The 22,453-nt window shown below is 49.7% G+C and overlaps 1 protein-coding gene and 2 pseudogenes across 1 annotated transcript in view; all 3 read right to left on the minus strand.

Moving 5' to 3' along the window:
• LOC144669594 (uncharacterized) overlaps window positions 1-22,453 on the minus strand; it is a 203,642-nt gene that overhangs the window by 154,504 nt on the left and 26,685 nt on the right. The gene's annotated exons all lie outside the window — the stretch shown is intronic.
• Window positions 9,883-10,034, minus strand: LOC144669691 (U1 spliceosomal RNA; annotated as a pseudogene).
• Window positions 15,386-15,560, minus strand: LOC144669732 (U2 spliceosomal RNA; annotated as a pseudogene).

Here is a 22,453-nt window from a genome sequence, read left to right on the forward strand (position 1 = left end):
GGTGAGATTGACTGCCCTTGACATCAAGGCTGTTTTTGACTGAGTGTGGCATCAAGGAGCCCTAGCAAAACTGGAGTTAATGGGAATCGGGAGAAAACCTTCCACTGGTTGGAGGCGTACCTAGCACAAAGGAAAATGGTTGTGGTTGTTGGAGGTCAGTCATCTTGGTTCAGGACATCAGTGCAGGAGTTCCTCAGCGTCGTGTCCTCGGCACAACCATCTTCAGCTGCTTCATCAATGACCTTCCTTCCATCATAAGGTCAGAAGTGGGGATGTTTGCTGATGGTTGAAGATACTGAAGCAGTCCATGTCCAAATGCAGCAAGACCTGGACAATATCCAGGCTTGGGCTGACAAGTGGCAAGTAACATTGGTGCCAGACAAGTGTCAGGCAATGACCATCTCCAACAAGAGAGAATCCAACCATCGCCCCTTGACATTCAATGGCATTGCCATCACTGAATCCCCCACTATTAACATCCTGAGGGTGCCATTGACCAGAAACTGAACTGGACTAGCTGTATAAATACTGTGGCTACAAGAGCTGACCACAGGCTAGGAATCCTGTGGAGAGTAACTCACCACCTGACTCCCCGAAGCCTGTCCACCACCTACAAGGCACAAGTCAGGAATGTGATGGAATACTCCCCACTTGCCTGGATGAGTGCAGCTGCCACAACACTCAAAAAGCTCAACACCATCCAGGACAGAGCAGCGCGCTGATTGGCACCCCATCCACAAACATTCGCTCCCTCCACCACCAACGCTCAGTAACAGCAGTGTGTATCATTTACAAGATACACTGCGGGAACTCACCAAGGCTCCTTAGACAGCACCTTCCAAACCCATGACCACTACCATCTAGAAGGACAAGGGCAGCAGATACATGGGAACACCAGCGCCTGGAAGTCCCCCTCCAAATCACGCACCATCCTGATTTGGAAACATATCACCTTTCCTTCGCTGTCGCTGGGTCAAAATCCTGAAACTCCCACTCTAAAAACACTGTGGGTGTACCTACACTACATGGACTGCAGTGGTTCAAGAAGACCAGAGGCTTGGCCGAGGGGCATGGAAGCTGAACCTGCAACTGCTGACCCCAGAGAACATTGAGGAGCTCAAGAGGGATTACAAAGGTTGGAGAACCGTGAAACCCCTCTTTGAGTCCCTGATACACTGGTGGGAAGCGATCAAGGGAAACATCAAGAGGTTTTTCATCCTCAAAGGCACCCAGAAAGCTAGAAAGGAACAGAGGGAAATGTCCCGACTCCAGAAAAACATGCAGGATCTGCTCCGGCTGCAGTCGATGGGGGTCGATGTCAAGGAGGAACTCCAAGAGGTGAAGAGCCAGCAAGCCTCGCCCTTTGCCTCGGAGGCCTCCAAGATCATCTTCCGGTCCAGAGTCCGTTACATGGAGCAGGATGAGACGTGCTCACGTTTCTTCTTCCAAAAGGTACACTCTGTGATCAGCAGCCCGAAGGAAGAAGACGGCTCAGTAAAGTCATCGCCCTCCGACATTTTGAGGATCAGCAAATCCTTTTATTCCGGATTGTATGACGTGAAGCCCACAGACAGCACGGCCTCCCAGTCCTTCCTGTCCTCTATCACGGAGGTCTTAGACGACAGTACACGGGAGAGCCTGGACAAACCGCTAATTCCTGATGAACTGACTAAGGCCCTTGAGTCCTTCGAGAAGAGTAAAACTCCCGGAAGCGACGGCTAGCCGGCGGAGTAGTATTCGGCTCTGTGGGACTTGATCGGCCCAGACCTGCTAGGAGTGTACGAGAGTATGCTCCTGGCCGGCAGTATGTCAGAATCCATGAGGAAAGGCATCATCACCCTCATCTACAAGCACAAGGGGGGAAGGGGAGGAAATTAGAAATTGGCGACCCATTTCACTGTTGAATGTGGACTATAAGATTCTGTCCAAGGTCATCGCCAATCGGGTCAAATCCGCTCTGGAATTGGTGATCCACCATGACCAGACCTGCACTGTGCCGGGCAGGAAGATCTCTGACTGCCTCGCGCTGCTCAGGGATACGATTGCCTATGTGCAGGACAGGGGTGTGGACACCTGCCTCATCAGCTTGGATCAGGAGAAGGCCTTTGACAGATTATCGCACACCTACATGGTGGATGTGCTCTCCAAAATGGGGTTTGGGGAGGGAATTTGCAATTGGATCCAACTGCTCTACACTAACATTACTAGCGCACTCTCAGTCAATGGGTGGGAATCAGATAGCTTTCCGATTAAATCTGGAGTCAGGCAGGGCTGTCCTCTCTCCCCTGTCCTGTTCGTGTGTTGCATAGTACCCTTTTCTGAGTCCATCAGGAAGGATCCGGGCATAAGAGGAGTGACGATCCCAGGCAGTGGAGGCACTCAGGTCAAAGCCTCCCTGTACATGGACGACGTCGCCGTCTTCTGCTCGGATCCGCTGTCGGTGCGCAGACTGATCCACATCTGCGACCAGTTCGAACTGGCCTCGGGTACCAAGGTAAATCGTGGCAAGAGTGAGGCCATGTTCTTTGGGAACTGGGCTGACCGATCCTTTGTCCCCTTCACTGTCAGGGCTGACGGCCTGAAGGTGCTGGGGATATGGTTCTGAGGGACCAGGGCATGCGTTAGAAACTGGAAGGAGCGAGTGTCTATGGTGAAAAGGAAACTGGGCATGTGGGAGCGAAGCTCCCTCTCCAATGCGGGTAAGAACCTGGTCATCAGGTGTGAGGCACTCTCGCTGTTGCTGTACGTGGCGCAGGTCTAGCCCATTCCACTCTCCTGCGTGGTGGCGATCACTCGAGCCATCTTCCGCTTTATCTGGAGGTCAAAAATGGATCGTGTCCGCATGGACGCGATGTACAAGCCTCTAGATAAAGGGGGAAAAAACGTGCCCAACATCGCCCTCATACCGATGGCCACCTTTGTGTGGCTGCATCAAGCGGTGTGTAGTCCCTCAGTATACAAACACCAAGTGTCACTATGTGCTGAGGTTCTACCTGTCCCCGGTGTTGCGAAGGATGGGTCTGGCCACGCTGCCGCTGAACGCTCCAAGTAGTTGGACCGTGCCGTACCACCTGTCCCTGGTGGAAAAATTTATGCAGAAAAACACCTTTGACCACAAGTCCATCAGGCAGTGGTCAGCACGTAACGTCTTAGAGGCCCTGAGGGAAAAGGAGAGGGTGGATCCTGTGGGATGGTTCCCCGAGCAGACTGTCAAAGTCATTTGGCAGAATGCCTCATCGCCAGAACTTTCCAACAAGCACCAAGACGTAGCTTGGCTGGTGGTGAGAAAGGCCCTCCCCGTCAGATCCTTCCTACACGTCAGGAGTCTCACCCCCTCTGCACGTTGCCCTCGAGGTGGCTGTGGTGGGGAAGAGACCGTTGTTCACCTCCTTGTGGATTGTGCCTTTGCAAAGAAGGTCTAGAGAGAGATGCAGTGGTTTCTGTCGAGGTTCATCCCGAGCAGTTCTGTGACACAGGACTCTGTGCTCTACGGGCTGTTCCCAGGGACACACACCGAGACAAACATCAACTGCAGCTGGAGGATCATCAACTCGGTGAAAGAGGCACTTTGGTCTGCCCGAAACTTGTTGGTCTTCCAGCGCAAAGAGTTGTCCCCGACCGAGTGTTGCGGACTGGCACAATCCAAAGTCCAGGACTACGTGCTGAGGGACGCACTAAAGCTTGGGGCAGTTGCCGCAAAGGCGCAATGGGGAAGGGCCGCTGTCTAAGACCTTTCTACCACAGCGCACCGAGGGGCTGGGAACTGTTTAAATCCCCTCGGCCTGTACAGCTCAAAATGAAAGGCTGTAAATGATTGTAATATTGTTTGTACTGATGCACCTGGTGATACATTATGTAAAAGTTGAACCGGATTGTACCCTTGTAATGGTGTTTTTGAAATGGTTTGGAATGTGGTTGAAGATATTTTATGAATAAAGTTTATTTTTGCAAAAAAAAAAGTGTAGTAAAGGAACCACTTGAATATTGTATCTGGACTCCGAGTGTTGAAATTTTGTCCCAGAGTATTCCTCGGACCTTTCAATTGGTGCTGCGAGCAGGGCCCGAAGGATGCAGGACACCGACGGGGAAATGGGATGAGTCACAGTGTGAATTCATTTTTATTCATACTAAATCCGACTCCGTCCCGATCCAGGAAGTGTCAGGCACCCCGCGTATCAGAAACCTGGGCTCCAGGCAATAGTTCAAGGGGTGGTAAGGGTGGGGTAGTTTGCTTGTCTTATAGATTGTTATAATTACATCCGGTATTAGCCGCAAGTAACGAGTTCGGTCAGAAAGGATCCAGGGTAAGAACCGTACCGCTGACAACAACTATACCCCGACCGTCTTACCCAGAGATGGCCAGTGGTGACAAACTCGAGTGGGGACCAGAGGGATCCTTGACACAGCATTGAGCTGACAAAAATAAGAAATCGATAGGCAAAATGAGAAAGAACAATTGGAACCCATTTGACTCACCCGCTGATCAGAGAAAATGGTGGGATAATCAGAAAAAAGACAAAGATGATGAAGCCTGGATCCTAATGTTAAGACAACACATAGAGTTAAGTAAGAAAGTAAATCGAATGTTGGCCAACAAATCCCAAAATGAAGAGCTGGTCCAGGCAAAAAATCTCATGTCAGTTTCGGCAGCTTTACCACAGCCACCAGTAGCTGCACAATACGCAGATAATATAGATTGGAACGGGCTGGTGGAACAGGCGGCAGGATATGAGGAACAACGGGAAGCGGGTTGGGAATCACCACCACCATAACCCGTGGCCCCAATTAAGATAGAGCTTGTGCCCCCGGTGCCCGGACAACCAGGCAGACCAGGCACAGCAGCAAGCTGATTTCCGAGCCTTTAGAGCAGAAATGGCACAAGACTTAGGGCAAGCCCCATAAAACAAGAAAAGGGCGAGAGTGCCCATGAATATGGCAATCGGAAGTTTGAGGCATATTGTAACTACGGGGGTGTAGGTGCTGCGCTGAACCGAGACGATGTACAGTTTATGCAATTGTACAAGGATGGCCTTAGCCTGGCCCACCAGGCAATCCTAGACACCGGGCCCGGGCCCACCAGGCAATCCTAGACACCGGGCCCGGGCCCACCAGGCGATCCTAGACACCGGGCCCGGGCCCACCAGGCCATCCTAGACACTGGGCCCACCAGGCCATCCTAGACACCGGGCCCGGGCCCACCAGGCCATCCTAGACACCAGGCCCGGGCCCACCAGGCCATCCTAGACACCGGGCCCGGGCCCACCAGTCAATCCTAGACACCGGGCTAGTAGACAAGAACACATATGATCGAGGAAGATGGGCCACCGGGGTAGATAACCACATAGGGAAAACTAAGATAAAGGTGTCGGCAGTGAGGTTACAAACCCCACTGAAATGGTGGCCACTGCAGCAGCCGTTCCTAAACCCGAGGTGTGCTTTAATTGTAAAAACCCGAACATAAAATATTTACAGTGTTAGATGTAGCCAATGGATTTTGGTCGATACCACTGGACCAGGAATCCCAAGATAAATTCGCTTTCACAGTGGGAGGGAGACGGTGAACATGGGCGAGGCTCCCACAGGGATTCCACAACAGCCCCAACATCCTCCATCGGGTCACGAGTGAGAAGCTGAGTTCGTGCGACGTAGAGTCTAACAACAGTACAATCTTATAATATGCAGATGATATCCTAATAGCGTCAGAATCGGAAAGGGGCCACATCGGAGCTCTCCTGATAGTCATAAGGACACTGAAAAATGCTGGATTTAAGATAAACCCCTTTATGAGTTGCTGACCGGGAGGGCGATGCGCTTGCCAGAGGGCAGAGCCACCGGAAGTGAGGATATGGGACCCATCAGAGATAAAATTAAAAATGATATTAAGCAATTGGATGGACAGCTAAAGGAATTACAACAGGAAGTGAAGGACCAACAGGCTATCAGGGATTTAGAAGAGAGGACAAAAGGGGGACCCCCGTCACCACCGGCTGAGGTCGGAGACATGGTGTTTGTTCAAATCACCCCTAGCCAACCAGGTTTTGCCCCAAAATGGACTGGACCGTACGGAATTATTCACGTGCCTGCGCCGATATGAAGGGAAAAGCTAGGTGGAAACACTGGTCACAACTGAAAAGGTATGATGTAAGTAAGAAAGACTAAATTACCAGGCAGTGGGAGGAAAACGGGCAACGAGCAGTCCGTACTGTGTTAGCCAAGTGGTTTAGGATTCATTCCCGATCTGGAGGACTGGCCATCTGAAAGAGAAAAGGGGGAATCCTCAACTACGGGGAGGGTCACCGTGGGCTGTGCACAAGGAGGGACGTAAAGGAGAAAGCTACAGTGTGTGAGAGATACAGTGTGTGAGAGATTTTTCGCAATTTACCTTCACACCCCAGGAGAACAACAACTGGGGTCACTGTCCCGGGGAGGAAGACTTGGGAATGACAGATACCTGGCATTGGATCTTGAGGGCCAAACACGGAGAGTTGACTGCAACGGCGGACCCCCGGACCGACACCACCCTGCTATCACAGGACACGACGACACCACAGAGACTATCTTGCCCAGACATGACCCCTGGGCCACAGAATGGACTGGTACTGTATACGGACGATGAACTCTTGTATGATAATGTTAAACATGAAATTGTACAGGTAATTGTGAACCTGGCAGGTATGCAACTGCCTGAGTATTGCAGTAACCAAGCGCCCCTACGAAAACTGTACAAATTACTGAGTAAGGCTGTGATTAATCAGCCGGCCGACGCCACGGGTGCCACTAGATTCAGGGGACATCCTGCTTTCCACCGCCAGAAGAGAGAGTTAGTTAACAATGTACTGACAGGGGTGAACACAGGGACTTCCCTGGTAAACTCTCTCGACATTCAAGGAATCAACTCCGAGGTCACGAATCTTAAAGGGATCATGAGGCAGCTTGCTCATAAGAGTAGCGAGGGGTGGTGAAACGGCAGCGGCCCTAGGGGGCAAGAGTGTGGCATCTGTATTGGAAAGCGTACACGTTATAGAGACCCATGCTAAAGCCACCAGCCAATTAATAGAAAGGGAGGAACGACAAGAGGGCAGCACCTAAAAAAGCCAGCTTACGGCCAGTGGCTGATCGGGCAATTAAGACAAAATCTGGGCCAGATCCAAAGTGGGGAGGTACCGGGCTGGATCAACAGTGCCCGGTTGTGGGGGATGGCCAAGAACCCAGGCGTCATCGACGCATGTACATTGAAAGGAGTGACCAGGGTGTATGCGGTGATTCAGAAGTGCACCTCAAACCAAATGAACGTGTTAGGTATGGGCAATCCCCTCAGTCACAGCAGACACGGGCCCACACCCTCAGTACCGAGTGGAGAACATTGGGTTAATCCGAGACAATGACTCCCTCCGGTACTACCCCATAGATATGCATGCCATACGCAAGAATGAGGGCATACACAGGGTATCACTGAGCGGCTGCAGATGGAAAGGTAGCCTAACAATTTGCTCGCATCCAGTTGGAACGGGGGGGGGTGCTGGACAAATGCGGGTACAACCGAACGGAGGGTTGTATATTAGAAATTACCCACAGAGAAAACCATCACACCCGCTCAGGATACAAGGGAACCCCGGCTCCCAGTTACTATCAGACACGCGTGAATGATGTACGTCCAACAAAGGGGTCAGGTCTCAGTCAACGCCTCCGACACACTCCACCATGCCCTGGAACACTATGAGGAACCTAAGCAGGCCCCAATTCCCCACCTTCCCGAAAGTCTGACAAAGTTTAAAGGTGACTTACGAAAGGTGAGGAATCAGCATTACGTGTTACAGGCGGTGTTTAAAAGGCTAATCAATGATACGGAAGAGCACTTGAGAGATCCGACGGTGGGAGCAAGTGTGGGAATGGGGGCTGAATGTGGACATACACCCCTGGATAAGAATAAGCTCTCATATACTCGTCGCAGTGCAGCTAGTGTTAGCATTGTTTAACTCTAATTCTTTCAATGTCTTCTCCAGACAATCCAAAAAGTACCAGGGGACCATGAGTGGCGTACTGAGAGGCTGCAAGGAGACATTTGCGTTACATTATGGGACCAGCAACACTCACACACACACAGATTACACAATCCACACTGACATCACTAAAAATCACAGACGGAATCTCAGTAACAATCCACATGCTTTGCACAGTCTTGTGTTGGGGGTTTAGTGTTTGATATTTCAAACTGCAGTGACATTCCCGACAAGATGAGTTAAAGTTTTAACATTAACCAGAAAATGGCTGAAACATTGTTTTCCTGGGGTGAACACATCAAAGGACAGGAAGAATCAGAAAGTTGTCCTGCCCTGGGATTAACATATCAATGGACAGGCCTCCTGGGGAGCAGATTGAGAGACATCCCAACATGCCAGGGGTGGAGTCTGCAAACTGCTCATTCAGGATATACCTGGCTAGGAACCCAATCCGAAAACCGCCTCCAGAGTGCGGAGCTAGTCCCCACTCTGGTTTAATGTGCGTGTGTGTTCCCTCTGTCTCAATCTGCTTTATAACTCTTTGACTTGTTTGTATTTGGATGTTGCTGAGTTGTAACTGAGAGTGATTCATTGGCTCTTGCGTTATTTTGTTTGAAAATGTTCTTTGCTCTCTGTTTTAATGGAATTAATTTTCTCCCCCACCCCTCAAAGAATTTTTATTTTGAAACCTGCAATCTGAAGATCCAGACTGGGACAAGGACTCTTCTTCTTCAGGAGTTTCCTGAGACCTTCTCCAAGGCCGTGCTCCATGGGCCCACGTGAGTTTGTGTCCGTTTCTTACCCCGAGATTTCAATTCCTCTCCGGGACCCTGGTTTTCGGTGGCTCCGGTTAACCAGTTCCTGTTGGACTGTGGGCCTGGAGTTTCAAAAAGAAAATCTTGGGGTTAAAGTAGCCCAGCCTTGCAATCTAAAACTTACATGTTAGCCTCCAGTGTGTGAGGAACAGGAGCCCCACAAGAGGAAATGAAAAGTCCTAAAGTGAAGCTGCCTAAAATCTTGTTATAATTCAGGGATAATGCGTGTAATTTGGGCTGCGCGATCATTCTGACGGTTAAACGGGATTCCCGGTGGTCATTTTACTGAGGGTTTAGGTTTCTATCTGCCTTTCTCCAGTTTTCTTTCTGTTTATTTCTTCGCTTTGCGCTATTTAAGCCTTCAAGGAATAATCACAGGTGAATTGATGGACCCACAGCAGGGGAAGTGAGCTGCAGAAGGGGCAGGGAAAGACTTTACACATGGGGAGAGGAGGCAGGAGTTTCAGAAGGTAGGAGTCACACAGGGGGCTGATTAAGGGGGAGATTATACAGAGGAGGTGGGAGGCTGCTGTTCGTTTCGGAGGGGGGTAATTTGAATGAACATGGGGACAGGGTGCTTGTTCATGTTTGAAATAGTGAGGGGTCGCTGCTACATGTTTAAAATGGTGAATGCATATGAGTTAATAGCTGATATGAGTTTGTATTTATACAGACGTCCAGATAGATAGGGGGTGGGGCGGTGCTGGGAGTGCGGGGACTGTTGTGATGGTGGGTTGGGTGTTAGATGGGGGTTGTTTGAGAGAGATTTTTGAGTGGGCAAACGCGGGGTTAAAAATGGCGCGAGTAATTTGGCGGCCACGAAACAAACGGTCTGGCGAAAATGATGCAGAGATGGAATAATTGCCGGCTGATAATGACAGGGAGGAAAAGAATGGGGGTTGGATAATATTTGCGAGGAGGAAAGAAAAAACTAAATAACCAGTCCAGTATAGATTTTGAAGAGCACACATTGGGGGTTATATATTTCTTTTTTCAGAAAAGGTTGCTGACAGGAAATAGAAGAGAAAATGAAAGATATGATGAAATCTATTTTTTGAATTGTGAATCAGGGGAGAGCGCGAACGCAGTCCCCCACTACCACAAATTTTGCAGTCGAGTATCCCGCATTTGGGGACATCGCAGGCGTTAGCACACCCGAAGTGCAATGGGCTAGCCTCGTCCTGGGAGAACCTTTTTTTTCTTTTTTTTGCAAAAATATACTTTATTCATAAAATATCTTCAATCACATTCCAAACCATTTCAATAACAACATTACAAGGGTACAATCCAGGTTAAACTTTTACAAAATGTATCACCAGGTGCATCAGTACAAACAATATTACAATCATTTACAGCATTTCATTTTGAGCTGTACAGCCCGAGGGGATTTAAACAGTTCCCAGTCCCTCGGTGCGCTGTGGTAGAAAGGTCTTAGACAGCGACCCTTCCCCATTGCGCCTTTGCGGCAGCTGCTCCAAGATTTAGTGCATCCCACAACACGTAGTCCTGGACATTGGATTGTGCCAGTCCGCAACAATCGGTCGGGGACAACTCTTTGTGCTGGAAGACCAACAAGTTTCGGGCAGACCAAAGCGCCTCTTTCACCGAGTTGATGATCCTCCAGCTGCAGTTGATGTTTGTCTCGGTGTGTGTCCCTGGGAACAGCCCGTAGAGCACAGAGTCCCGTGTCACAGAACTGCTCGGGATGAACCTCAACAGCAACCACGGCATCTCTCTCCAGACTTTCTTTGCAAAGGCACAATCCACAAGGAGGTGAACAACGGTCTCTTCCCCACCACAGCCACCTCGAGGGCAACGTGCAGAGGGGGTGAGATTCCTGACGTGTAGGAAGGATCTGACGGGGAGGGCCTTTCTCACCACCAGCCAAGCTACGTCTTGGTGCTTGTTGGAAAGTTCTGGCGATGAGGCATTCTGCCAAATGACTTTGACAGTCTGCTCGGGGAACCATCCCACAGGGTCCACCCTCTCCTTTTCCCTCAGGGCCTCTAGGACGTTACGTGCTGACCACTGCCTGATGGACTTGTGGTCAAAGGTGTTTTTCTGCATAAATTTTTCCACGAGGGACAGGTGGTAGGGCACGGTCCAACTACTTGGAGCGTTCAGCGGCAGCGTGGCCAGACCCATCCTTCGCAACACCGGGGACAGGTAGAACCTCAGCACGTAGTGACACTTGGTGTTTGCGTACTGAGAGTCTATGCACCGCTTGACGCAGCCACACACAAAGGTGGCCATCAGTATGAGGGCGATGTTGGGCACGGTTTTTCCCCCTTTATCTAGAGGCTTGTACATCGCGTCCCTGCAGACACGATCCATTTTTGACCTCCAGATAAAGCGGAAGATGGCTCGTGTGATCACCACCACGCAGGAGTGTGGAATGGGCCAGACCTGCGCCACGTACAGCAACAGCGAGAGTGCCTCACACCTGATGACCAGGTTCTTACCCGCAATGGAGAGGGAGCGTCGCTCCCACATGCCCAGTTTCCTTTTCACCATAGACACTCGCTCCTTCCAGTTTCTAACGCATGCCCCGGTCCCTCCGAACCATATCCCCAGCACCTTCAGGCCGTCAGCCCTGACAGTGAAGGGGACAAAGGATCGGTCAGCCCACTTCCCAAAGAACATGGCCTCGCTCTTCCCACGATTTACCTTGGCTCCCGAGGCCAGTTCGAACTGGTCGCGGATGTGGATCAGTCTGCGCACCGACAGCGGATCCGAGCAGAAGACGGAGACATCATCCATGTGCAGGGAGGCTTTGAACTGAGTGCCTCCACTGCCTGGGATCGTCACTCCTCTTATGCCCGGATCCTTCCTGATGGACTCGGCAAAGGGTTGTATGCAACACACGAAAAGAACAGGCGAGAGAAGACAGCCCTGCCTGACTCCAGATTTAATCGGAAAGCTATCTGTTTCCCACCCATTGATCGAGACTGCGCTACTGATGTTAGTGTAGAGCAGTTGGATCCAATTTCGAATTCCCTCCCCAAAGCCCATTTTGGAGAGCACATCCCCCATGTAGGTGTGCGATATTCTGTCAAAGGCCTTCTCCTGATCCAAGCTGATGAGGCAGGTATCCACACCCCTGTCCTGTACATAGGCAATCGTATCCCTGAGCAGCGCCAGGCTGTCAGAGATCTTCCTGCCTGGCACAGAGCAGGTCTGGTCAGGGTGAATCACCAATTCCAGAGCGGATTTGACCCGGTTGGCGATGACCTTGGACAGAATCTTATAGTCCACATTCAACAGTGAAATGGGTCGCCAATTTCTAATTTCCTCCCTTTCCCCCTTGTGCTTGTAGATGAGGGTGATGATGCCTTTCCTCATGGATTCTGACATGCTGCCAGCCAGGAGCATACTCTCGTACACTTCTAGCAGGTCTGGGCCGATCAAGTCCCACAGAGCCGAATACAACTCCGCCGGCAGGCCGTCGCTTCCGGGGGTTTTACTCTTCTCGAAGGACTCGAGGGCCTTAGTCAGTTCGTCAGGAGTTAGCGGTTTGTCTAGGCTCTCCCGCGTACTGTGGTCTAAGACCTCCGTGATAGAGGACAGGAAGGACTGGGAGGCCGTGCTGTCCGTGGGCTTCACGTCATACAGTCCGGCATAAAAGGATTTGCTGATCCTCAGAATGTCGGACCGTGATGACTTTACTGAGCCGTCTTCTTCCTTCAGGCTGCTGATCACAGAGCGCTCTCTGTGTACCTTTTGGAAGAAGAAACGTGAGCACGTCTCATCCTGCTCCACGGAGCGGACTCTGGAACGGAAGATGATCTTGGAGGCCTCCGAGGCAAAGTGCGAGGCTTGCTGGCCCTTCACCTCTTGGAGCTCCTCCTTGACATCGACCCCCATCGACTGCAGCCGGAGCAGATTCTGCATCTTTTCCTGGAGTCGGGACATTTCCCTCTGTTCCTTTCTAGCTTTCTGGGTGCCTTTGCGGATGAAAAACCTCTTGATGCTTCCCTTGATCACTTCCCACCAGTGTGTCAGGGACTCAAAGAGGGGTTTCACGGTTCTCCAACCTTTGTAATCCCTCTTGAGCTCCTCAATGTTCTCTGGGGTCAGCAGTTGCACATTTAGCTTCCATGCCCCCCTGCCCACCCTCAGGTCTTCCTCCAAGTGGCAGTCCGCCAGTAGGAGGCAGTGGTCAGAGAAGAACACCGGCTTGACGTCGGTGGATCTGACTGTGAATGCACGGGACACAAACAGGAAGTCTATCCTGGAACGAATGGACCCGTCTGGCCGCGACCAGGTGTATCTACGCTGCGCTCCGTCTGCAGGGTTGCTGAAGACGTCGTGCAGCTTGGCATCCTTAACTGTTTCCATCAGGGATCTGGACGTAGCGTCCAATCTGCTTCCGGCCCTGCCGGATCGTCCAGCCGCATCGATGATGCAGTTGAAGTCCCCGCCCAGAATGACCGGCCTGGAGGTCGCCAGCAGCAGTGGGAGCTGCTGAAAAACCTCCAGCCGCTCAGCCCCTTGTGCCGGGCCATACACGTTAATTAACCGGAGTGGAGCGTTCTTGTACATTACGTCTGCTACGAGGAGTCGCCCGCCCACCACCTCCTTGACCTCGGAGACGGTGAAGTTGCCTCCCCGCAGCAGAATACCCAGGCCGGAGGAACGAGAGTCGTTTCCGCCCGACCAGATCGATGGCCCGTGGGACCACCATCGTGACCATTGCCTGTAGGAGCTGAGGTGCGGTATCGCACACTCCTGCAGAAACAACAGGTCAGCTTTGACCTTGGCTAGGTAGTCCAAGGTCGCAACACATCGCGTAGTAGATTTAATGCTACGCACATTTATGGATACAATCTTTAAACCCATTTTAAAGCATTTATTCTCCTACCAAACCCACTGTCTCTGAGAGTCCCAGACCTTTAGTCTGCTCCTTCATACCCGTAGTGAGCTCAAATTCCTTCACTTTGGATGGGCTGAGGTAGATCTCCTTGGCCGTGTTCTGCTCCAGTGGCATCTGGAGGTTCACGTAGAGAGCGGGTTTTGAGATGACCTTTGCTGGAGAAGCTTCTCCAAAACTCACCCCCTCTGGGGTGTTGCTGTTCACGGCTTCCTGGAGCTGGGGTGCGATGATGATTGCCTCACTGCTCCCAGATTCCAGGGGCTGTGGTGCACTGGCCTCCTCAGGTTGCAGGCAAAGTTGGGGTGCGCTGGTCTCCTTGTTGTCTCCAATTTTCTGGAGCTCGGGTGTCTCGTCCTCCAACGCCCTGGAGCTTTGCCGCCTCTTCTGTCGGTGCCGCTCTGGCACTTCATCATCCGAAGAGCTGCTGCCCTTGTCATCCGTGTCGGATGGGAGACGCCTCTTGCCGCTTCTCTGGGAAACGCCTTTGCTTCTTCTTCGCTCCCTCTTACTTTTCTTGTTCTTCACCGTCCGCCACTCCCCCTGCTGCTTTTCCACTGCTGCCTCCTCCTCCATTGATTCGCTGTCCTGAGGACTGGGAGGTTCAGGGGGTAGTGCTGTTGATTGGCTCTCTGTTGCCTCAATCTCTTTCTCCACCTTGTCTCTCTCTGTGTCCTCCTTTGTCCCGTTGAGCTCCCTGGGGGCCTTGGTGGTTGGAGTGACACGGAACCTTTCTTCTGCTTCCCCCTGGTCGGCTTTGGCTGCCTGTGCGTAAGTACGGCAGCGTTTGGGGCAGGTCCTGTAGAGGTGACTTGCCTCGCCACACAGGTTGCAGCACTTGGCCTGTTTGCAGTCTTTTGTCTGGTGCCCTTCCTGTTTGCAGATCTTGCAGAGGGAGGCGCTGCAGTTGGCCGCCACATGACCAGCCTTGCCGCATGAGCGACAATGCTTGGGTTGCCCAGCGTAGACCAGGTAGCCACGGTTTCCCCCGATAGTGAAACTGGAGGGAGGGTGGAAAATGGCTCCCTTACCATCAGTCTTTAGCGTGACCTTAAACAGGCGTTTGCCTGTCCAGATCCCCAAGTCGTCTCGAATCTCGGTGCCGCTCCCCACCTTATCGAAGTACCTGGTGAGGAAGGTGACCACGTCGGCGACAGGGACGAAGGGGTTGTACACATGCACCATCACCTCACGTTCCCGTTGCAACGGCAGAGAAAAGTGCGGCTCCGCCGTCAGGATCTTCATCTCCGGCAGGTCTCTCTTCTCCTCGAACACCCTCAGGAGCCGGACGCAGTCTGCCACCCGCTTGAACGTGACGTCAAAATAACCCCCTTTGCGGGAGTCGTGCAGGGTGAAGATCTCCGTAGCTTGGAAGCCGCACGCCTTCAACAGGATCCTCCTGGTGAAGAAGCCCCGATCCATAGGTGATCCTCCTTCGCTGTGGTTCACCGTGACTCGGACGGTGATAGGTAACCCACGGTATAGTTTCGGATTGCGATTGGTTATCGCCCTTCCATCCCGACCTTGCCTTGGCAGGACCATGGTGTCGCCCCTGCAACACTACACTTGATGTTAGCCAAAAGGCCGAGAAGCGATGAGAAAGAAAGAAAGTTGTGTTTTGAAAGATGTGCATGTTGAAAAGTAAAGAAAGCAGATGTTTGTAAGAAAACTATTTTTAGCATTGAAAATCCCCTGGAAAGGGGTGGTGCACCATTCCCAGAGATACTGCAATACCGGGTCGATGCGTGGAGTGGACGGAGCAAGCCCCTATTCCATCTCCCTGCTCCAAAAATCAATTTAATATATGGTCCCCAGATAAGGGACGTATCAGATATTAAACTGATAAGAACAGATTTTTTTTTTTTGTAAAAATATACTTTATTCATAAAATATCTTCAATCACATTCAAAACCATTTCAAGAACAACATTACAAGGGTACAATCCAGGTTAAACTTTTACAAAATGTATCACCAGGTGCATCAGTACAAACAATATTACAATCATTTACAGCCTTTCATTTTGATCTGTACAGCCCGAGGGGCTCTAAACAGTTCCCAGTCTCTCGGTGCGCTGTGGTAGAAAGGTCTTACACAGCGACCCTTCCCCATTGCGCCTTTGCGGCAGCTGCCCCAAGCTTTAGTGCGTCCCTCAGCACGTAGTCCTGGACTTTGGATTGTGCCAGTCCGCAACAATCGGTCGGGGACAACTCTTTGTGCTGGAAGACCAACAAGTTTCGGGCAGACCAAAGCGCCTCTTTCACCGAGTTGATGATCCTCCAGCTGCAGTCGATGTTTGTCTCGGTGTGTGTCCCTGGGAACAGCCCGTAGAGCACAGAGTCCTGTGTCACAGAACTGCTCGGGATGAACCTCGACAGCAACCACTGCATCTCTCTCCAGACTTTCTTTGCAAAGTCACAATCCACAAGGAGGTGGACAACGGTCTCTTCCCCACCACAGCCACCGCGAGGGCAACGTGCAGAGGGGGTGAGCTTCCTGGCGTGTAGGAAGGATCTGACGGGGAGGGCCTTTCTCACCACCAGCCAAGCTACGTCTTGGTGCTTGTTGGAAAGTTCTGGCGATGAGGCATTCTGCCAAATGACTTTGACAGTCTGCTCGGGGAACCATCCCACAGGGTCCACCCTCTCCTTATCCCTCAGGGCCTCTAGGACGTTACGTGCTGACCACTGCCTGATGGACTTGTGGTCAAAGGTGTTTTTCTGCATAAATTTTTCCACCAGGGACAGGTGGTACGGCAAGGTCCAACTACTTGGAGCGTTCCGCGGCAGCGTGGCCAGACCCATCCTTCGCAACACCGGGGACAGGTAGAACCTCAGCACGTAGTGACACTTGGTGTTTGCGTACTGAGGGTCTACGCACCGCTTGATGCAGCCGCACACAAAGGTGGCCATCAGTATGAGGGCGATGTTGGGCACGTTTTTTCCCCCTTTATCTAGAGGCTTGTACATCGCGTCCCTGCGGACACGATCCATTTTCGACCTCCAGATAAAGTGGAAGATGGCTCGAGTGATCGCCGTCGCGCAGGAGTCTGGAATGGGCCAGACCTGCGCCACGTACAGCAACAGCGAGAGTACCTCACACCTGATGACCAGGTTCTTACCCGCAATGGAGAGGGAGCGTCGCTCCCACATGCCCAGTTTCCTCTTCACCATAGCCACTCGCTCCTTCCAGTTTCTAACGCATGCCCCGGTCCCTCCGAACCATATCCCCAGCACCTTCAGGCCGTCAGCCCTGACAGTGAAGGGGACAAAGGATCGGTCAGCTCAGTTCCCAGAGAACATGGCCTCGCTCTTCCCACGATTTACCTTGGCTCCCGAGGCCAGTTCAAACTGGTCGCAGATGTGGATCAGTCTGCGCACCCACAGCGGATCCGAGCAGAAGACGGTGACATCGTCCATGTACAGGGAGGCTTTGGCCTGAGTGCCTCCACTGCCTGGGATTGTCACTCCTCTTATGCCTGAACCCTTCCTGATGGACTCAGTAAAGGGTTCTATGCAACAGACAAACAGGACAGGAGAGAGAGGGCAGCCCTGCCTGACTCCAGATTTAATCGGAAAGCTATCTGATTCCCACCCATTGATTGAGACTGCGCTACTGATGTTAGTGTAGAGCAGTTGGATCCAATTTCGAATTCCCTCCCCAAACCCCATTTTGGAGAGCACTTCCACCATGTAGGTGTGCGGTATTCTGTCAAAGGCCTTCTCCTGATCCAAGCTGATGAGGCAGGTGTCCACACCCGTCATGCACATGATGGGGAGGGCCTTTGTCACTATCAGCCAAGCTACATCCTAATGCTAATTTGAAAGTTTTGGTGATGAGGCATTCTTCCAAATTACTTTGACAGTCAGCTCAGGAAACCACCCGACAGCATTCACTATCTCCTTTTCCCGCAGGACCACATTACAATATGTGCAGCCCACTGCCTGATGGACTTGTGGTCAACAGGTTTTTCTGCATAAACTGTTCCACAAGGGATAGGTGATACAGCAGGTTCCAACTGAATGGAGCGTTCTCTGGTAACATAGCCATATCCATTCTTCCCAACACCGGGAAGAGGTAGAATCTCAGCACGGAGTGACACTTGGGCCTGGATTCTTGGGCCTGAGCATTGGGGCGTCTTAGGTCACTGTGCTAATGACATCATTGCTGCATCACTACCCAGCAGCCAAACTCAATGTACATTGCTCAACATGGGCTGCTGTGTTTAACCGACTTCAGTTTCAGGAAAATGTAACAGGAGCACATTTCACTCTGTGCTATTGGACAGTGGTTTAATAGTTGGAAAAGATCAGTGGTGCTCACCAGGGTTCACACCTGAAGAATTGTCAACCTTTGTGTTGCTGCACAGCACAATCAGATAAAGCATTTCTTACCTTCCGTCACTTCCTGTTCCTTCAGCTGTAGCCTAACCAGTGTATCATAACGGTTTGGCATAACTTCCTTCCCTTTGGACTCCACGCCTCAATTTATAAAGCCGAGGATCCTTATTTGTGTTTACATGAATTCTTGCTGCAACAAACGGAGCTTTGGCGAGATCATACCCAGAGTATTGTGTACCATTGTTTTGGTCTCCTCACCAAATGAAGGATATATTTTCCATAGTAGGGATGCAACAATGGTTCAGTAAAGATTGAATGGAGTGGCCAATATTTTCTGGAGTTTAGAAGAATGAGCCGTGGTCTTGGGTTCGCTAAGGCTGTGCTGAGGAAAGTGGAGGGAAGGAGAGTACAGCACAAAGGATAGGAAGGCTGGCACAGGCAAAAGAAACTGCAGCCAACAGGGTGAAGCGGGGTACAAGTGCTGTCACCCTATTTTCTAACGTGGACAACTGCCTTAGTGTGGTTGTGCCTGCAGTTGCACAGAAATCCAACAGGGGGCAGTGTCTGGCCTAGCTGCACAGGAGAAAAATTGCAAGGCCCTGAGCTGAACTTCAGCGCAAATACCCACATGTAAATGGCACATTGAAGGTGAGAAAAGCAACTCTTAATGAGGAGCAGTTTCAGAAGAAATGTAAAGCATGGTCAGGCAGCTGTAAAAACATTGTTCTGTTGACTGTTACATCTGCTCATCGTAAACAGGGGAGTTGCACCATTCTGCTATACCCTGCAAGACCAGGTTAAAGCATGTAGTGGACATCGGCATGTTTTAAAAGTTTTTGTCGCATCAGAATTGTTTAATTTAATAAGAAACTTACTGATGTGTCCCAATGAAACAATTAAGTGGTTCAGTATAATTTTTTTTCTGCCATTTTAAATCAGCTTACTCAGGGACAACTGGTCACCCAGATTACAAATTCTCATTTTATTACAATAAACCAGTTTCAGATATATCACTGAAACATTATCTGTCACCTACCATTCAAATGCATCAAGGAATACAGAGAAAATAAAGTTACTTTTTATTATTCTGCCTTGTTGCGTTGGTTCAGGGAGATTTTGCATTCATGATTTTCCAAATGAATTGGTGGCCAGAAGCCTAACCTAACCTGCACAATTTCAAGTGTTCTTCCCGTGCAATTTCCCGATTGTACCCAAAGTGAAATTATCTCAGCTCGTTTCTGTGATGTAAACTGCTGCATTGTTGAGTGAGATGGAAACAATGGAAAGAAGCATTGAAGAAATTAAAGACATTAGCAAAACAAAGAACATGTGGATAGGTCAGACATGCAAGGAAGTGAGAAGTGAGACACATTGAAAACAAAGACACCCTGCAGATCAGGTCTGACATTCAAACGGAAAATTGCAGACAACTCATGATTTGATCAGAGAGTAAATGCAAAATACTGCTGATGGATGCTGGATGCAGATAGAAATCTGAAACAAGAACAAAAAATGCTGGAAAAGCTCAGCAGGTCCAGCAGCATCTGTGGAGAGAGAAACACAGCTAACATTTCGAGTCCCTTTGACCCTTTGTTTGGAGAGTACTGTGTTCTGACAAAGAGCCTCATCCCAACAGCTACACAGCTCCCCACACCCCAATAAAAAGCCTGTTTCCAGATTGTGTGTGAAAAGCTTGTGGAGCTGGGCTGCCCACTGCTCATAGATTTAAAGAGATAGTCCATTAAAATAACCAAAAGTAATTTGACTTCCATTAGTAGACCTCTAAACTGCTGTTTTTCTGTGGGAAGAGGGTTGTGTGAGATCTAGTATCACCCCAGAGAATTGAGCAGATATTCCAGCTAACATCATAACTGGATGCAAAATATTCCATGGCACTATTCAAGAAAGAGTGGCCGAATTCTCCCTGGTCTCCTGGCCAATATTTCTCCTTCAACCAACATTACTGAAAACATTATTTGTCATGATGTCATTTCTGTATGTGGGACTTTGCTGTGAGTAAATTAACTGACACATTTCCAGCATCACAACAGATATCAGCACTTCAAAAATATTTAATTGATTGAAGTATTTTGCACCATCCAGTAGCGAGCAGGAATAGAAATGATTGCCTCTTGGTTGAGAAACACAGCAGAAACTGAACCATTAGAATGAAAAACATAAAAGTTCCCACAAGGAAAACCAATCAGATAATGTCACAGAATCACAGAATTGTTAGGGTTCAGAAGGAGACCATTTGGCCCATCATATTTACACCAGCTCTCCGAATGAGCATTATGACTTAGCACCATTCTCCTCCCTTTTCCCCTTACCCTTGCACATTGTTTCTATTCAAATAATCATCTAGTGATAATCCTCTTGAATGCCTCGATTGAACCTGCCTCCACCACACTTCCAGGCAGTGCATTCCATACTCGAACCACTCGCTGTGTGAAAAAGATTTTTCTCACATCACGTTTGCTTCTTTTGTAAATCACTTTAAACCTGTGCTCTCTCGGTCTTGATCCTTTTCAGAGCGGGAACAGATTCTTCCTATCTACTCTATCCAGCCCCCTCATGATTTTGAACACCTCTATCAAATCTCCTCTTAGCCTTCTCTTCTCCAAGGAGAACAGTCCCAACGTTTCCAATCTATCTTCGTAACTGAAGTTTCTTACCCCGGAGACATATTTGTAAACCTCTTCTGCACTCTCTCCAATGTGTTCACATCCGTTCTATAGTGTGGTGCCCAGAGCTGGACACAATACTCCAGCTGAGGGCTAAATAGCATCTTATATGAGCTCAGCATAACCTCTCCACTCTTGTACTCTATGCTCCTCTTAATAAAGCCCAGGATACTGCATGCTTTACTAACTGCTCGCACCACTGTCCTGCCACCTTCAATGACCTATGCACATAAACACCCCGATCCCTCTGCTCCGCCACGTCCTTAAGAATTGTACCCCTTATTTTATATTGTCTCTCCATGTTCTTTGTACCAAAGTGCATCCCCTCACGCTTCTCCGCATTGAGCTTCATCTGCCACCTATCTGCCCACTCTACCAACTTGTCTATGTTCTTTTGAAGTTCTATACTGTCCTCCTCACAGTTTACAATGCTCTGTAATAGATCAGTGCTCTGTACTCTTTTTGTAGTGGCTGCTAAAGGAGAAACATTTGACTCTTTATATCTGAGTAAATTCCAAGTAGAACCTGAAATGCTGCAGTTTTGTCCACTCCCAACCTAGCCTGTACCTGCTGGCACAAATCTTGTATTCAGCTCCTGCTGATCTGAGGTACAGATAAAGGCCTGGAGTGAGAGCAGCCACTGCTGGGAAAATCCTTTGAGCTGGAGCTGGTCAAGCTGCTGTGCACATCCTGTTAAAGAAACATCACCAAAATGCAAAGACCTTTCACAGGAACAAGGATGGTTTGAGGCTTTTCCATACACAGTACACATGAAGGCTACAAAAGGTGTAGTCAGCTAGTCCTTAACATGCAGGTCTAATAATGACACTGGAACCAATTTTTAATGAGTGAGGTAGTTCCAGAATGGAAAGTCTTTAAACTCTACAAGGTTCAGCTGCAGGACCGCAGTGATGCTCGTTATTACTTTATTATTTTGCAATGCCGTTCAAGTGAAAATTTCAAATCAATAGAACTGATCTTTTTGTGCTCAGTCCCAACCATCACCTTCTCCATAAAACACGACCACATCCCACCTCAGCCGCTCTAGAAGAAATACTTCCATATAAATAGTTGCATTTGTGGGTTGACGTGTATTAGATCCCCTGCTTTTTGAGGTATATCTAATAATTTGGATGTAAATGTAGGGGGAATGATCAAGAAGTTTGAAGATTAGTAGAAGCAGAAACACTCATTTAAAAGCGTGTCTGGATATGCACCTTAAAATGCCGGAACCTGCAGGGTTACAGACTAAATGCTGGAAAGTGGGATTAGGCTGGGTGGCTCGTTTTTCAGCCCGAGCAGACACAATGGGCCAAGTGGCCGCTTTGTGCCATAAACTTTCTATGATTCTATTCTGTGTGGAGATGATAATATCCAGCTGCAGATCACTGCTGGCTGGATGACAGGAAACATTGAAAGTGTTTGCTTGGGTTAGACATGCCGTGTCTTTCAATGTACAGTAATCCCTCTGCACTAATTGCTCTCTGGGCTGAAAGCTCTTACTTTACCACTGACAGTGAAAAAGGAGGATGGAAAGGGAAAGTGTTGGGTACCGGTTTATACTCTTGGCTGTCTTTTACTATTAAATCATTCCAAGATATCAGGGCCTATTATAACTCCACCGTTTAATTGCCACCTGTCAATCTAAGACCACGAGTTTTTATACTGACAAAGAGCTTCTCAAAATGCTTTGTTCACTCCCACAATCCTATATTTTGGAGAGGTTCGATCATATTCTTTGCAATGT

Source organism: Cetorhinus maximus, chromosome 29 (assembly GCF_964194155.1).
Source record: "Cetorhinus maximus chromosome 29, sCetMax3.hap1.1, whole genome shotgun sequence".
NCBI classification, from domain to species: Eukaryota; Metazoa; Chordata; class Chondrichthyes; order Lamniformes; family Cetorhinidae; genus Cetorhinus; species Cetorhinus maximus.